This window comes from Macaca nemestrina, chromosome 5 (genome assembly GCF_043159975.1).
Source record: "Macaca nemestrina isolate mMacNem1 chromosome 5, mMacNem.hap1, whole genome shotgun sequence".
Classification (NCBI taxonomy): Eukaryota; Metazoa; Chordata; class Mammalia; order Primates; family Cercopithecidae; genus Macaca; species Macaca nemestrina.
The window spans coordinates 171,575,026-171,594,188 of NC_092129.1; the positions used below are offsets into that span (position 1 = coordinate 171,575,026).

The following is a 19,163-nucleotide window of genomic DNA, read 5'->3' on the forward strand; positions in this document are numbered from 1 at the left end:
TGAAAACGAGGCTCAAGTCCCCAGCCACCTCCTTGGCACTGCCTCTACTTTTGCTTCTATCTTTCCCCGTTTCTTTCTGTCTTCCTCTCAGTCTGCTAAATCAGAATTAGTTCAGAGAAGGAGAAAAATAAACTCATTCAGTTCCATTTTGGGGGATAGAAAAGGAAGAAACAGTGGTCTGCCCCAACTTCAGAGTCAGTTACCATAGAGAGGTGAAAAGCCAGCACAACCTGAACCTGTGTCATCCTGATTGCCGTCTGTGTCCAGGAGGAGAGAAGAGGGCCCCAGGAGCTTTCAAACAGGGCATGGAGTCTCCTCTCCCAGAGCCCACAGAAACGTTAAGCTACATGTGTCCTTAAGAATCATCTAAATCTTGGATGCCACAATGGCATCCAAGCTAATCTACCAAGACAAAACATTTTGCATTTTCAAAGACTTTCAGGAATGATCATTACATTCCTAACCATACATTTTTGATGTTCAATAATTCTTACTATCATCAATCTCATCCTCTTGATTGACTCTAGTCTCTAGTTCTGTAATTCCCTTCTATCTTCTTCTTCCATTTGTTTTACCGATAAAGTAAAGGGAGCCCACCATATGCTTCCTCTCCAGTTAAACATTGTACATCACACATGTACGATCTTTGGAAACAGTACCATAGCTGAGCATCAGTGACCTAGGGGAGCGTGAAGTTTGCTGTAAATCCCAAAGGATTTTCTCCAGCCATGTTATTTTCTGTATGTGTTGCCTGGAACATGTCCTTAAAATCTTCACTAAGTTTCTCCCCACATTGAATAAAATCATTCTGAATTTTAATTTTCTCTGGGTCAACCTGGGGTCATCCATTAACATAATGAACTCATATTTGTTCTTGGTGCCATTACTGACTTGTTACTGAAAAAATGAAACCCCTACAGACCTAGGACCTACCCAGCAGATATCATTTCCCAATGTTATCACATTTCTTTCCTGGACTCCTTTGCACATAGCTTTCTTACTCAGGAATTGCACTGCTAGTCCCTTTGGCTATGGACATCTGTTTTCTCAACGTTAATTTCATGTTCCTTTTCGTATTCCCCAGCTCCCTCTTGCAAAGAACGCTCCTTGACACCAGAGAGCATGCCTGAATGTGCTTATTTTTAACTCTTTCAAAGATTTCTGAAACCTCTTCAAGTCTATACAAATATCACTGATTTGCTGAGATTCACTGGGGACTTCTTACATAGAATGCAAACAGCTTCTGCATAGGAGAAGCACACTGTGTTATGTTTGTGTCTCTTAAATCCAAGAGGATGAATCAACTCCACAAAATATTTAATAAAAACAGTAACTCATTCAAGAGCCGGTTACTTCTAGGCAAGTGTCTAGGAGACATTTTGCCAGCTGAAACAGAATGCTTTGTTTTAGATGGTAGGTCCACTCTGCCGCTTTTGTCAGCATTTAGCAGGTTGACAAGCATGAGACAGAGTCAAAAAGTGACAGCAGCTTATCAAACAGTTCCCAGTTAGGCAGATGGTGCTCTTGACTATTTTAATGGGTTCCCTAACCTGTGAATGACTGCTGCCATTTTGACAGCAACTAAAAGATTTCTGAAATGTTCCTCTCATTTTCACACCAGATTTAGAACTCAAATAGAAGTCCTGTATTTACCTCAACTCATGTTATATTGGGGGCTGGTCAAAACCGGTTAACAGGCAGGTTGTCTGCAAACTGGAAGATATGACAACAAAGGCACGAAGGAATCTAAACACTGGTCTAATGCCACACAATGAGTCATCAGACAACCGAGGAAATGAATTAAGCTTCTTGCTTCATGATCCATGGCTTTGCCGTCTCACTTACATAGCGTGTACTAGAAAGAGACACAGCTGGGGTTAAATTGCAGCTGTCACCTGCAGGCAATTGGACCTTAGATAAGCCACTTCTCTGAGTTTCTGTTTTCTTATCAATAAAACTGTAATAAAAAAACCTATCACAGAGAGTTGTTGTGAACACCAATAAAGAAATAATATGTGGACAATGAGAGGTGCATAGCTGAATGCTCAATAAATGGTAGCTATTACATCAACGCATTTCCTCCTACTACTTATTTTTTCTTAATGCTTTCCACTTTTAAATAAATACATAAAAACGAAACCCCAAGCACTGCTAATTAGCTTCTAGAGATCTAATACTACGTACATAAAAGAGACAGGGCCGTCGAGCAGGGCACTGTAATGAGAATGAGAGACCTTGATTTTGGGCATAAGCCCAAAACACATTCAAAGCAGATACAAGAATGCAAGCAAATGTTTCTGGCTCTCTCCTCTCTATCTCTCTTCACGTATGTTAAGTTTCCAGTCACCACATTGCTGACATTATATTGTCATACTTAACTGTCTTATCTTTTCTTCTACAACATATTATTCTTTATAGGTGCTTTTAACATCTTAGCTTTTCTCTAGTTTTGCTTGTTCATTTCCTGTAAATACATTAAGCCATAAAACTGGTATGTCTTCAGTTGATGAGGTCATGATTTTAGAGTTCTGTATCCCAGAGAAGTATTTCACACTGTTTCCTGATATGATCATTTTATTAATAATCCATATTTCTGGGTTCCAACTTGTATCTAATGAGTCAATCTCATTGGTGAAGGTAGGTGGGTGAGAATGCTAGGAAGTTGTTTTTCACCGATGCCCACAGTAATCCTTCTGATCTGACAGATTTAAGAGGAAACATTTCCTCCCATGGCCAGGCAGCTTGGATTCCTGGCATGAGGCAGCCATACTGAGATCTTAAATCTCAGAGAACTAGGTGAGAGAATGTGAATGAATCCATACCAGTTCACACCTTTCCCAGAAAGTACGTTCTTTAATGCATATCCTACAGTTTTGGGGTTGGAGGAATCACTCTTTTTATTTATTGGACATTATGTTCTGAAAGCTTTAAAATTTATACATGCTAATCTTACAAAGAATTTTATTTTTTTACATTCCATATGCATATAAATCATTCTTAAAGAAGATAAGTATGTAATCCCAGCCACTCAGGAGGCTGAGACAGAAGAATTGCTTGAACCAGGGAGACGGAGGTTGCAGTGAGCCAAGACTGCAACACTGTACTCCAGCCTGGGTGACAGAGTGAGACTCCATCAAAAAGAAAAAAAAAAAAAAAAAAAAGAAAAGCAAATTAAAACAATAAAAATCAATAAGGTGTTTTCCTTAAAATTCATATTGGTCCTTTCGTTGTTGCTGTCGTCCAACTTTTGATGTTTTACCTTGTCCTTTCCAATTGCTGACCTTTATGCTGGACACTATCTCTCAGGAAAGAAACTAATCAAAACGTGTTGGAGACAAGAAGAATTTAATACCTCCATATTTTTCAGGTTTGGGAGCCTAAGAATCCACCTGGCTAGTGGTGCCAATCCACACACAATACCATGTAGGATAATATTTCCTTAGAGGTGGAGTCAAAGATCTCTTTCAAAGGAGTTCATCACAAATTTTTCAGGTCCATAGAAAATTGTGAATATTCCATAAAGTTAGCTTTGATTAGTGTCTAATCTAAACAGAACACCCAAGTTGGAGGGAAATGAATGTGTAACTGCTGCCTAACTAGGTCAAAGTATACTTTGAGAAATGTCCTATTTCATGTGAAATCATGCTCTCACTCTAAATAAGTTTACCTCTAGAGTTCATCAAAGCCCATTTTACCAATGAGTGACATTGGATCTCAAATGGTAAGTCCATTACCCAACTGCCTTTGACGATGGATAATTAAGAAGGGGTTTGTTAAAAGTCACTTTTGATAAATTGGTAAGAGTCAACACCAAGCAGCAGAAGCACATGAAATCAAGCCAGTCTGGTTAGCCAACACCAGCTATGCCAACCAAATCATTGTGTTCTGCTAGAAGGGTCAGAACAATAGTGGAACTCACCCTGCGGAGCAGACCACACACACCTCTTCTGCTGTGTGTGCCACTAAAGCTTTCCATTCACGTGTCACCAAAAGGCGAGCTTTTATTTTCAAGCATTTCTAGAAATCAGCTTATGCCATTTACTCCAGCAGGAATGGCAGTCAGCCATACTGGAAAATATTAACAGTTCTATCCAGTCTCAACAGAGACTCATTGTCTCAGGATAAAAACATTTGTTTAAATATTAAACAGTGAAATCTCGCTGGGTCATTAAAGCCTATAAAGAAAGAACAGGACGGAAATTCATTAATAATCTTAGACTTGAGCCAAGTGAGTGGCTCAGATGCCATTTGTCTTGATGGCATGTCATGCACCCAGAGGAAGCGCTGCACATCACACTCCCAGCTTCGTTCTCACACAATGTTTACAGGCCTCTCGTGGTACGTGCCTTTCTTCTCATAAAACGTGCAGATGCTGAGTAAGATCAATCACTTTCAGTTTTCTCCAGGATTGTCCTGAATAACCTTGTGAGTCTAGATTCTTAATTTCTCCTTGCTATAGATAGTGTTTTGATTTGGGAAAGCTATACCAAGTAAAATTACTTCTTAAATCAAACGCAACTCAGTTGAAATGTACCAGGTCTTTTGTTTCTTTGGTGGTTTTCAATTCAACTCAATTAAATACAATTCCAAAGTATTATTGGGTACCAGCAATGAGTATATTCTCTGTTTAATGGAGTGGGAAGTGGTTCAGAAGGATTATCTGACAAAGATGCCACATCTTATTTGGCCAAAAGGAATTCCACTCTAGTTAACATGTCATTCTAATCCTTGACTCTCTTCTTAGAGGGCTTTACTAATATAGCTGTATTTATCAGCAACTCCATCACTGATATATTCTCCAGGTCTTCTTACAACTTCTATCCAATGTTAAGTAAAGAAGAAAAATGTCAGGCCATGATTTCAAATCAGTGACCTCCCCAAATCTGTAACTTTCTCAAACATGGATGGATGGCATTTTCAGTAGAATACTGAGTCATATGCAGAAAACTGAAACTGGACCCCTTCCTTACGCCTTATACAAAAGTTAATTCAGGATGGATTAAAGACTTAAGTCTTTAATCCAAACCATAAAAACTCTAGAAGAAAACAGAGGCGATACCATTCAGGACAAAGGCATGGGCAAAGACTTCAGGAGAAAAATGCCAAAAGCAATTGCAACAAAAGCCAAAATTGACAAATGGGATCCAATTAAACTAAAAAGCTTCTGCCAGGAAAAACAAAACAACAACAACAAAACTATCATCAGAGTAAACAGGCAACCTACAGAATGGGAGAAAATTTTTGCAATCTATCCATCTGACAAAGGGCTAATATCCAGAATTTATAAGGAACCTAAACATATTTACAAGAAAAAGACAAACCACCTCATCAAAAAGTGGGCAAAGGATGTGAACAGACACTTCTCAAAAGAAGACATTGATGCAACCAACAAACATGAAAAAAAGTCAACATCGCTGATCATCAGAGAAATGCAAATAAAAACCACAATGAGATACCATCTCACACCAGTCAGATTGGCAATTATTAAAAAGTCAGGAAACAATAGATGCTAGTGAGGCTGTAGAGATATAGGAATGCTTTTACACTGTTGGTGGGAATATAAATTAGTTCAACTATTGTGGAAGACAGCATGGCGATTCCTCAAGGATCTAGAACCAGAAACACCATTTGGCCCAGCAATCCCATTACTGGGTATATACCCAAATCAATATAAATCATTGTACTATAAAGACACATGCACATGTATGTTGATTGCAGCTCTATTTACAATAGCAAAGACTTGGAACCAACCCAAATGACCATCAATGATAGACTGAATAAAGAAAATGTGGTGCATATATGCCATGGAATACTATGCAGCCATAAAAAGGAAGGATATCATGTCCTTTGCAGAGACATGGATGAAGCTGGATGCCATCATCCTCAGCAAACTAACACAGAAACAGAAAACCAAACATTGCATGTTCTCACCCATAAGTGAGAGTTGAACACTGAGAACACACGGAGACAGAGAGGGGAATGACACAGAGCAGGGCCTGTTGTGGGATGGGAGGTGAGGGGAAGGAACTTAGAGGATGGGTCAATAGCTGCAGCAAACCACCATGGCACACGTATACCTACGTAACAAACCTGCACATTTAGCCCTGGTATCCCATTTTTTTTTTTTAGAAGAAATAAAGATTAAAAGAAAAAGAAAAGAATACTGGGATAAAGACTATGGCTTCCAAAGTATCTTAAGTGAAGAAACTATATATATACTATACTATATATATATAAAGTATCTTAAGTGAAGATAACATATATATATATGTTTTATATATATAACATATTGATAAAAGATGGCTATTGTGCTAAAAGTACTTAGTATTTTTGTATTGAAATGTGATCATCTGGCTGTAACATAAGCATATTTTGCTAACAAGCTTTCAAACAACTTCTAATAGTATCTTGATAGCAGTGGTGTGAATTTATTTTGCAATGCAACAGAAGTCTCAAGTTTCTTAAACAGTTATTTACTGAGCACCTACCATGTGCCAGGCACAGTTCTAAATGTGAACCCTGACAAAACAGAGATCACACCAGTGTGTGGTATAGAGTGGTATCTTGGAAGCCCAAGGAAGAAAGCGCATGAGGAAGAATACAGCAAACAAGTACCTCAGATGCTGCTGGTGGCAAGTCAGGTGGTATGAGGACTGAGAGTCGAATATGAATTTTGCAACAAGGTCGCTGGTATCCTTCTTGAGAACAGTTTTAGTACAATGGTTGGAGTGCGGGTGAGGAGTGGAGGCCAGATTGGAAGAGTTTGAAAGGGTATGAGAGAAGAGAAATTGAAGAAATTGCTGAAGAAGTTTTGCTTCATGGAGATCCTATGAAATGGGACAATAGAAAGCAAATTTGGTTAAGAGAAAATTTTGTTTCTAGATGAGAGAAATAATATTGGTAAGCTAATATAAATGAATCGTAGGAAAAGAAAAATAGATGGTATTGGAAAGAGAAAGAATAAGTGCGTTTTACTAACTGGTTGACATTTCAGATACAGGAGAACGCAAGGGCTATCTATCTTTGAAGCTAAGAAGGAGAAATACAATACTTACTGTAGAGCCATAGCAAGCAACAGAAATCAAATTGTATAGGTGGCAGATTGGAAAACAAAAGAAAACATAAACCATGTTTAAATATGAATAAATGTGTTAACTTCATAACTAGTATGTAACTTTTAACTGTAGCAATTTGAGTTAAAGACTAGAGATTGTAGAGTACCATCACCTTAAGATTTTTACTATCCAGGATGCTTGGAGAATACAATGTTTTAGCTAAGAGAATTGTACTAAGTTCACCTAAAATAGATATGAATGAGATAAAATATACTTACGCCTAAAACTGCAAGAAGTAGACTTGAGTCTTTCATTATTTGGAAGATACATTTGGAAGTTGCAAGTAGCTTCAGGGTTAGTATTTGAAGTATTGTAAAGTATTGAGTGAGTATAATATATAGACAGATAAACTCATTTTATAGTAACACTTTTAAACTATTCCGTACAGGGTCAGGTAGTGGATAATTTCAGCTTTGCAAGACCTATGGTTTCTGTTGCATCAATTTATTCTTGCCATTGTGGCTTGAAAGTAACCACAGATAATACACAAATGAATGAGCATATTCAATGACATTTCATTTGAAAACACAGGCAGAGGACAGGATTTGGACTGTGAGCAGTAGTTTGCCAACCCCTTCCATAGAGGATAATTTATTTCAAGAAATCCCTTAATTTTATATAATATTACATTATAGTTAAGGCTTCAGAGCCTCGGATAGTCTTAGGTGTCATTCCATTTTGGAAGCTGTGTGTCTGACGTAAATAAACTCCGGACATGAGACAGTATTGTTGTGTCTGTTGTCAGGCTTTGAAACCAGTTGAAAGGTGACTTGGGATGATCTTGTTCAAGTAGCTTTATCTCTTTAAACCTTAATTTCCTCATCTGTAAAATGGGATAACACCTATCCATAAAGTGGTTGTAAAGGGCTATGAGCTATTGTTTATTGAGAGCTGATTTTACTTAGAACAGCTGGTTTCCCTGGATTTGGGGCTCTTCACTGTCAATGTGAAATATTCTCCTGAGAGTCTTTCTAGCTTTTGTCATTTGGATGCCACATATGTGGTGATTGTTGTAAATCACTAGGATGAGAGACATTACTACTGCCTTCCAACTCCCCAGATCTCTTCCTTCTACCTTGATCTTCCAGGTGTAATAAAAAAGTTCAGGTTTCCTGTGGAAGTTTCTTATAGCAAGTGATTATTTCTTAAGAAGAGTTTAATCAGCTTCAGTTATTTGGTTCATTAGGATGGTAAACAACTACAGTTGAAGTCCTCATGTGGTAGTCTTTCTTCGTGTGACCCATTGTGTTGAGGCATGGAAACCATGGGATATAGGGTCTTGTTTGTAAAGCAATGCTACCTTTTGCCCTCTTTACCCTTGGGTTTGTCTAGACATAAAACACTTAAAAGTAATTTATGCAGTCACTTTTAGCCAGGAGGCAATTCATGAAATGCCTGGATAGAAAATATTAGAGAGAGATGAAGGATTGTACCAGGTTAAGGATCCTTCCAGGTTACGTGGTGCTCAAGATCATCCCTTCCAGGCCATCACACTGGGCTGTCCCTCAGATTGGGTCACTTTACTTCCTCTTGACCTCCGTAGCACTTACACATTGTAGTGTAATTGCCTGTTTTCTAGTCTCAGGGCTTAGCACAGTGCCTTGTGCTTAGTAGGGGTTCCATCAACTTTTGATGAATGCCCATGAGAATAAGTGTCATCAATGATATTAACTAAAAGGACTTGTGCAAGAAAGAACTGGCTGAGACAATATTTAAAATAAAGAGGAGTCATTGTTGTGAGGAGAGTCATTGCTAAACCCTGCATTTATTTTAGTATCAGCAGACCCGGACCCCTCCTGTAGCATAATTCTGTTTCAAAAAGTAGACTAGAATCAGCAACTTCACAAAGAAATGATAAGAATAGGGGCCAATAGGGACAGGGGGAAGACACTGCCCTAAACCCTTTTGTATTTTTCATTCCTTCTTAATTCATTCCATTTCTCAAGTCACTTCCCTTCTAAGGAATGGAGCAGAGATGCTCGGCATCTTCCTTTGGTTGCTACTTATCTAGATGGGTGGTAAGTCCATTGGGCAAAGGTCATGTCTACTCTCCACAAACCTTTCAAAAATATTTACTTTCTAGGTGGGAGCCAATCCTTGCTCACAAATCCGACCCACCAGAGAAAAGAATGCAGAGTCTGCAGAAACCAACCAGCTTCCCCTTGTGCTCAGGTTAAACTTTCCAACCTGATGCCAGACCACAGAGAACAGCCGCTTCCTGGAAATTAGGCAGCACTGAAATGACCTTCAGCCAGTGTTGCCTTGGACACCGTTGCGGTGTGTTGGAACCAGCCACGGGGCTGCGTGTCTCTGTGCTGACCTCACTGAAGGGAAGGGCAAGGTCAGGAGGCCATGGAAGAGCCAATTCTATGTGGTATGTTGATTTGGGCAAATATGTTTATACATCAAAACTGTGTTTTTGGTGCTTCCATTTTCTAACTAAATGTTCTCCTCTTCCAAATTGTAGCACAGTCACTTCTGTTCTCAGAAGGTTTGTCCCACACCAAATGGGAGAGGTCCATGTGATTGAGAGTTTGGGAGACCAAACTCTCCATAGCAGTGATTTGGGCATTTGAGGGGTAGTCAGAAGCTAACAGTGGAACCTGGCTTGCCTTTCTTTCATGCCACGTCAAGACTCTTGTCCTCAACCCTTTGCCCTCTATACCCTTAAAAGAAGACTGGGAATGGGGGCAGTGGCTCACACCTGTAATCCCGGTGATTTGTGAGGCCAAAGTAGGAAAGTCACTTGATGCCAGGAGTTTGAGACCAGCCTGGGCAAGAGTGAGACCCTGCCTCTGCAGAAAAAAAAAAAAAAAAAAAAGCAGGGTGCGATGGCTCATGCCTGCAATCCCAGCACTTCAGGGGGCCAAGGCGGGGGGACACCTGAGGTCAAGAGTTGCAGACCAGCCTGGACAACCTGGTGAAACTCCATCTCAATTAAAAATACAAAAATGAGCCGGGTGTGGTGGCCCATGCCAGTAATCCCAGCTACTCGGGAGACTGAAGCAGGAGAATTGCTTGAACCCGGGAGACGGTGGTTGCAGTGAGCCGAGATCGTACCATTGCACTCCAGCTTAGGTGACAAAGCGGGACTCCTTCTCAAAAACAAAACGAAACAAAACAAAACAAAACAAAACAAAATTATCCAGGTCTTTTGGCATGTGCCTATAATCCCAGCTACTCAGGAGGCTGAGGTGGGAGGATCAATTGAGGCCAGGAGTTCAAGGTTAGAGTGAGCTATGATCTCACCACTGTACTCCACCCTGGGCAACAGAGTGAGACCCCATCTCAAAATAAATGCATACATACATTCATAAAATAAAAAATAAAATTTCACTTCTACTGCCCTTGCCTGAAATAAGAACTTGGAAGCTCAGCCTAGTTGACTGTAATATGGGCTTTTAGGTGTTTAGGATTTGTACTTAACGAACAAAGAACTTGCTATTTACCAGGTAGTAAAAAACACTTCAAGTCCTTAAACATTATTTTTACTGTAAGGGAAGCACTTGTCAGCCCCCAGTCATTTCAGATATGATTTCCGAAAGGGACATTCTTTCATTCTTCTCTCCTTACAGGCATAAACATTCTGCATTTTAAACTGGAAACATACAATGTTATCTACTTCTGGTGTCTTATGTAACTTTCCAGGAATGTTGAAAGACTTTCCGGCCTCCCTGAGGTTGGGAATGGGGGAAAGGCAGAGGGGGCTGAAGGTGGGGGTAGGGGCAGACTCGAGGGACGAGGAAAAAATCCACTTTTTCCATACATCACTACATTGGCTGTTTGTGACAAGAAGTTATTGCAATTAAGATACAAGCCGGATGTGTGGGCTAAAAACCTCAGCTGATATCACAAGCATTTATTGATAATGAAAACTTAGAGGAAGAGATCTGGAAAATTGTTGTCTTTAGTGGTTTCCTATGCAAGAGAACAAACCATATGGATTAATAAAAAAGTGCTCTACCTTATCTAGGAGAAGAAAAAACTGTTTATTTTGCTGCAAAAGGAATGTTTCTGTCAAGTCTTAAGTGTCAGTCTTCTAGGTTAGGGCTTTACATTGCATACACCACCACATAAGCACATTGTCTTGCTTTAAACAATCATTTTGGTGTTGCTAAATGACCCGGCCAAACAGCCTCAGCTATAAGAATAAGGGATAAACATTCAGAGTAAATCAGTATCTATAAATCCTTGATCACATGAGCCACTTCAACACAACCAAACCTGAATTAGCCTATCAGAGTAGGTAAATGAGCCCTCTACACTTCATGAAGGAAAACAGGTTTCATTTGAGAATACGCTATTTTCAAGCAATACATTAGCAAGGAAATGCCTAATGTGTGTCCTGGAATATCTTTTGCAAATGCAATGAAAAGGTCATGGCAATAATGAGTGAAAAGAAGAACCCTCCAGGGACTAGTTTACCAGTACTATGTAAGACAGAAAATATACCTTAGATAAATGCTAAGCAGAGAGTTAAATATCTGGAAATAATAATATCATGCAGACTAGAGATACAATAACAGAGTAGAGAAAGGCATGAAGCTTTCTGGAGAGTTAAGCTTTAAGATCTTTACTCAAAAACTAAATACTGCATACAATGAGCCTTCATAAATATACACTGACCACATTCTCTCTGTCTTCCTAAAGAGAGCACTTTGGAAATTACCATGTTTCCGGTTTTTCTTGGGTGACCACATCAGCATATTTTCTGCATCATCCTGTATATTGTGACTAAAAATGTCAGGTAGACTTACCACCAATAAAACAAAAATTGGATACAGATGGCTTCTTGAAAGGCACTGATCTACACACAAATATTGGTCTACCAGGTTAGTGATACCGATAAACTCAGGATTATACAAATGGGGTGTTTATCTCACTAGGACTTCGATGGAACTTAACAGCTCAAATCTAGTCTGCATCAGCTCACATACTCTCTAGAAATCACTCAGGTAACTTGTTTGAGTTGGAACAAACCTGAAATTACATTAAGAATTTAGGTTATTTCTAGGTGACCTTCCAATAAAAGCTGAGAGCCAGAGAATTCAGATGAGTGGCCACAGCCTGTGTCAATTCTAGTTGCAAAGTGGCCCAGGTTGAATTTACCTGAGTCATAGGAAAGAGTGATGCCCTCTTGGAAGATGAAATGCATACCTATGAGGAACAATAGTAAAGCTCCTTGGTCTCTGGAGAACTCCTTATCAGAAGGCACTCAGTGGAAAGAGCCAGCTCACACCATCTGCTCTTGGCGAATGGTGGTATGGTCTACTCTCTTTGTTTTCTCTCCTGTCACCCACAGTCCTAATCGGGTAACCAGGTACAGTCTTCTGTCTGGACCTTGCTGACAAAGCTGTGTGTGCAATGGATGCATATGAAGAAAATAACTTTCTTAGACATAAAGAGATTCATGTATGTTGTAGGCAAATGAAAAGACCCAGTAACTGGCACACTGGGACTTAATTCAGTTGCATTCTGACAAGGACCCCTGTTTCCCTGGCAACAGCAGCTCTGCAGACATAAAACTGAATTCCCTCCAATGTTATAGAGAAGTGCACATAAGTGACTGTAGAGGGGCTTTTATCCGGGTATGCTTGCAAATCTTCCTGCAGCTTCCCTCTAACAGGGGGAGAAAGAGATTTATAGTATTTTCTAGACATGGAACAAATAATTACACCGTTTAAAGGCCTTTATCCCAAGTGTTGTTGTTCCACTATTTCTAGAGTGTCTTTTAGATGATTCTTACGGAAGTTTCCAAAAACAAATTAACCATTAAATGGGCCAACCCATTAGTGCGACTCCTGCCATTAGTCACTTTCTATGTATGTATGCACACAGGCATTCACATGTGGGTCATACTCTATGGAAAGCTGATGGGAGAGAAGATTCTGCAGCCATTCAATTTCTTACTTACTTTCACCTACATAATACAATTTATAGAGAAGGAATAAATGTCAATAAAACACCACTCTTTAATCCTTCCTACTCAATCCATTCCTTATTGGGTAAGGACCACTACTTAAAATCACACTTGTTCAATATGTTCTGCTTGCCTTCTCTAACCCCTAGTCTCGGGGTTAGAGAGGAATTTATTACCTTGCTTTTAATTTATTCTATTTAGTCTACATTATCCCTGTGGTTACTTTTCTATTGCATCACAGGATACCAAAATTGGAAGCAACTTTAGATACTGTCTACTCCAATATTCTTACCTAACTAAAGTACGCATGTCCTCTACCATCCATCATTCTGGATACACATGTAATTTGCAGCATGATGCCCCCAGTGGTAGGGAATCTCCTCCCACGTTTAGCAGCTTTAATTTTTAGAGGGGTTTCCTTGCATTGAAGTTCAGCTGTCTGGAGAGTTGCACAGAATAAGTGCTCTCTCTTTTAGTGAAGATTTTTAATTTAAAGACCAGAAATTGTGAATCCTACTCTCTCCCTACCATTTATATCATAATTTTTTATAGCAGTTTCTAATAAAGACTAGACAGGGCTAATTCCAGAAGATGTTGGCATAAATACATACTTGCCTCAATTTTTAGAAATGACAGCTAGTGTTATTGGAGCCAATTCTGTCCCTCAGATTAGGACAATGGGGACAGGCTAAATTACTGTTTGTTTTATAATAATGTAAAGAGACAAACACCACCCCATCTCCCAAAGGTCTACGTGCTGCTTCTTGCAGTTTGGGAGGAATCACCCTGGCATGAGACCTACTCAGTCCTTTCAGAAATTGGGCTGAACAACCTCAAAGAGTGGTAGACTCCTAAACTGCAATTCAGCACCAAGGTGATGCAAGAGAATAATCAGTAATGGTATCAGTTAGGACTAAATGTAACAGCAACAGCAGTAGCAAGAATTTATACTTTTGATTTCCCATAGTGGCAACTCAATCCTGGGTAAGGCCTGTGAGAAGGATACAGGGAGAGCTGTCAGAAGGGTCTCTAGAAATTCCCAGGCTCCAGACAGAGGCTCCCCATGGCACCAAGACACAGATGCAAGGCTTCCATCACCTTCAGGAAGTCTTCGAGAAAGAAGAGTTTTCCAGTCGATGTAAATGCTGCTGCAGAAATAATCAAACAAGGGATGATTGCAATCTATAAAACCATGTGGCATGAGATTTTCTTTCTTTATGTTGTAGAGTGTTTTTTTCCTTGTCGAAGAAAAGATTTCTCAGTATTAGTCATTAGGGAATTATAAGTGGAGATATATGTTCTTGCTTCCTTCTGACCACAGAAATTTATATCTAGCATCAATCCCACCTGCCAAGAAGGGAAGATGCAAATTTTGCAAGACAAAAATGTCACCTCCACTCCATCCCACCTGGGTTGAAAATAATCATCTCCTCTTCTGTGTATGTTGACATCATTTTTGGTAGAAGTGGTGATTCCCGTCTTGTATTGGAGTTAGTGGGGAGTGCGTGTTTCTCCTCCACTGGCCTGTCAGTATCTTTAGAGTGAAACTCTGTTGACTGCTTGGTTGTATCCCCCAGCAATTTCCCAACCTCCCTCACATGCAGGCTCAGTAGCTAACTTAGAAGAGTTTTCTTTCAAAGACCAACAGCTTTCTCTAGGAGAAGTGGTGGTGGATTCCAGGAACCTCCAGGGTAATGAGAGAATGTACTCACCCAGCCCTGTAGGCCCAGAATGGCCCTGACAGACTCCAGCCTTTCTGGAAGGGAGGAGGGACAGAACATCCTCGAGGGTTTAAAGAGATGCTTATTGAAGTAATAGGCAACTGATCAGGGTAACACCAAGTATTTTCATGATTTTAGTACACCACAGATAATTTTGCTTTATTATCAAAAAAATTAAGCTGTCATGGGCTAGTGGTATTTTAATATTTTTACTCATGAATGATTATATGGAATGTGACATGCCTAGAAAGAGGTAGGAATGAGTCAACATTTTGTTTGCCCTCCATATGAAATAAGTCAGGGGAAAAAAAGAAGTAAAATTGATATTTATATAACATGACATCCTTAATTGCAGATATTTTTGTTTTAAAAAATATGTGGACTTCTAATGTGTATGTACAACTATGTAGAAACTATAAGAACAAGCACCCTCCCTAACACAGAGCGGAAAGAGAGGAAGCTCAGACAGATCTGCAAGATTGACATCGGAGTGATTCTACTCCATTTCTGGGTAGTCTAAGGCCTAAGCCCAAACACAAACAATTGTAATCTCAGAAAGTTACACACTGAAAGACTAAAGCACACTGGTCTGAGAACTGCAGGTTGAACTTCGCGCCCTGGAGAATGACCAAATTGGAAAGGATGAGAGGATTTGCCGTCACTCTAAAAATGAATCTCATTGGTTTGGCCTCCCCGCCTCTAAAAGGCATCAATTGTGTCCATAGAATTTGATGGTAACTCCATGTCACAGCCAGCACAGAAAATATATTGTCTAATAAAGCTTCCAGAAATGAGCTCATTGTACCGGCTCTTCAACATCCTATCAGTCTGATCAATGTTGCATTTGGATCTTTTCCTGAGCCACTGATTCAAGGAGAGACATGCCTAAAGTGGAGAACAGATGCACACATGGCAACACACAGGAGGACACACATTTATATTCACTTTCCAAACATAAAACAGCACAATGGGAGAAACAATGTCTGACAAAAGAGTTTACGCTTTGTTTTGAGAGATGCATGTTTCTGATTATTTTTACTTTCATTAAACATTATGTTCATCTCTGGTTATGATCTATGAGAAACAAGGTTTTTTCTTTTTTTATTTAAGCATTTGATATGCAGATTTGATTTTTGCCAAAGACAGAAAATAAGGAAAAAAATAGGATGTATTTATTGTAAGAAATCTTCAGGATGATCTTGGACTGAGAGTTATCAGAGGGTTCACTTTTAGTGGCTTTAGGAAAAGGCATGACCATCTACCTCAGTTTGGTTTTGGAGGACAGCAGATCCATCTACCAAAATCACGATTATGAGAAAGAAGTTAGAAGACGCTGGGTGCAGGGCCACACACTTGTTATCTCAATGCTTTGGGAGGCTGAGGTGGGAGGATCCCTTGAGGTCAGGAGTTTGAGTCCAGCTTGCCCAACACAGGGAGACCCCGTCTCTACAAAAACATTAAAAAAAAAAATAAACCGGGCATTGTGGTGCACACCTGTGGTCCTGGCTACTCAGGAGGCTGAGGTGGGAGGATCACGTCAGCCTGGGCATCAGAGCAAGTCCCTGACTCAAAAAAAAAAAAAAAAGAAAAATCTTGGCCAGATATGGTGGTTTATGCCTGTAATCCCACCACTCTGGGAGGCCAAGGTGGATGGATCACTTGAGGCTAGTAGTTCGAGACCAGTCTGGGTAACGTCTCTACTAAAAATCCAAAAAATTAGCCTGGTTTGGTGGTGCATGCCTGTAATCCCAGCCACTCAGGAGGCTGAGGTGGGAGGATCACTTGAACCTGGGAAGCGGCAGTTACAGTGAGCTGAGATAATGCCACTGGGCTCTGGTCTGGGCGATCCAGCAAGACTCTGTCTCAAAAAATAAAAAATTGAAAAATTGACAATTTTCCTGAGATGATTGTGAATATAAAATTAGATTATATGTGAAAAGCACCTTTGCAAGTTAAAAGTGCTATAAAGATGGACTATACTATTATAAATAGAAGCTTCCTTGTAACTGACTGTCAATTTGACATTTTGTAAAACTTAAGCTTACTATAAAACAAACAGCTAAGTAGCAGTCTTAAAAGTATATTTCCACAATTATCTTGAAACCAGACTTTCTAAACCCTTTTACATGAACATTTGTTAAAGAAAAATTCATTATATTATGTTTTTCTTCCATCTTTATCCCACCAAAGAAGTTACAACATTTCTCGCGATATGCTATTTCAAAAGCCCCTAATGGCTACCAGTCAAGACTGAATTTATGTGGACCAAATTCTCTAAGAATGGCATTATGTACGTGTTAATTTCCAACCCATTCTCCTCTCAGTCTGTAATAAATTCATTAGAAGGAGTTTTATTTCATAGAACTGACCTCTTTATAGGTCTTCATGGAAGCAGCATTAAATATTATCTCCTTTCGCTTGGGGGAAGGAAATGAAATATATTCTGCCAATACAGAGTTACACAATAAAAAGGCAGTTTTGAAAAAAAAAGCAAGGCATTGGTAACTGGAAAAAAATACGGCTCTCTAGATGTTTTGACAATGTAATGGCACAAAATGACGGATTTTTTTTTGTCTTGTTACATATTTTGTATCTTATTTTTTAGAGCAGTTTTAGTTTTAAAGAAAAATTGAACACAAAGTACAGAAAGTTCCTATACACCTCCTCTATTATTAACATTTGCATTATTATGGTATGTTTGTTACAGTTAACGAGTCAATATTGATACACTATTATTAACTAAAGTCTGCAATTTACATTAGGGTTCACTCTTTGTGTTTACATTCCATGGGGTTTGACAATTGCATAATGGCAGGTGTCCACTATTACGTTATCATACAGAATAGTTCCACTCCTCTAAAAATCTTCTATACCACACCTATTCATTCCTCTCTCCCCCAGTACCCCTGGCAACCACTGATCTTTTTACTGTCTCAATAGTTCTGACTCTTCCAGTATGTCACATAATTAGAATCATTACAGTACACAGTCTTTTCAAGCTGGCTTCTTTCACTTACCAATATTCATTTAATATTCGTCCATGTCTTTTTGTGGATTGATAGCTCATTTTTTAGAAGTACTGAATAACATTCCATTGTATGGATGTCCCACAGTTTGTTCATTTACCAATTTAGCAAATGTTAATAAAACTTATATGAACATTTGTGTGCAGGTTTTTATGTGGACACATATTTTCAACTCATTTTGGTAAACACTTAGGAGTATGATTGTTGGGTTGTATGGAAAGACTATGTTTAGCTTTAGAATAACTGCCAAACTGTCTTCAAAGTAGTTGTTTGAGAAAAATATTTTAAAATATTTTTGGAAGCAGTAAAAAACATATATTGCATTTTTTGAATTCAGCATTTATGTATTGTGTGCTATTAAAGATAAATTAGATAAAAATCTATAATTTTTGTGCTTATATCGAGGAAAAGCCTAATAGTATTCAAACATGAAGAAGAGATAAATACATATTATTTTATTATATAACCCTCAATTTAACTAACCAACACCATTGCATGCCTCGCTCCTGGAACAGTCCTTGGCAGAGCATGAGCCAATGATGAATGACTCTCTATTTGCCACTATTATTCCTGTCTTGGTTTTTATCTTATCCCATGTCCTTCCTAAGTCTCAAAGTCCTTCAACTTCCAATAAAAGCCCCCCAAAGAGTCACTTGCCACTGTCATGGCTTAACATCTGTGCCAGAGAGCCGTAAGGAGCACAAGGACACCTCTGCCTTCTTACGCTATTAATCTTCCTCTCTGGTTGGGCTGGATCCATGTCCTTGATCTAAGGCAACATTGCTCCCAGGGCTGCATTGCTGTTGCTGTGAGGGTCAACCTTTTAGTTTGTCACAGTACTCAGCAGCCCCCACACCACCTTCCCCAATCACCCAGCGACCATATTATCCCCCTCCTCATAGAATGTATAGCATTTTCTGAAAGCAGAACTTTCTTTCCTCTTTCTCCTCCTTTCTGTCTTGCCCTTTCTCCTTAATTAATTGACAGTATCCTCCCGGAGTGATAGACATAAATAGGGCACTGGTCTGTTTAGAAGAGCCCTGAATTTTAAAGAGATGAACCTTTAACCAGAGAAGTATAGGACAATGTGCTAAGTGAGATACATCATCAGAATGTGCTCAGACCATAGAGAACCGCTGAAAGTTCTAGGGTGTAAGTGGGAAGAGAGGGCAAGATTTGAGCTGAGTCTTGTGGTGTGGGTAAATCTTGAGGTCTGTTTAATAGGTGGGGCTGTGAGTGAGTGAGCTACAGTGAGGGTGAACTAGAGTGAGAAGTCAGTCCCCCTGATTAACATATACGTGCAGAGGAAGTTACAAAAGTAGCTGGCTAAGAATATGTGGTGATGTGGAGGAAGAAAAGAACAAATGAGAATGTTCTCCTG

The 19,163-nt window shown here is 39.3% G+C and overlaps 1 long non-coding RNA gene across 1 annotated transcript in view; it reads left to right on the forward strand.

Annotated features, from left to right (window-relative positions):
* Positions 1-19,163, forward strand: part of LOC139363505 (uncharacterized) — a 189,738-nt gene that overhangs the window by 94,605 nt on the left and 75,970 nt on the right. The window contains exon 3 of the long non-coding RNA XR_011624026.1: positions 9,199-9,489. This is a non-coding gene — a long non-coding RNA (uncharacterized lncRNA). The remainder of the gene's footprint in view (positions 1-9,198; positions 9,490-19,163) is intronic.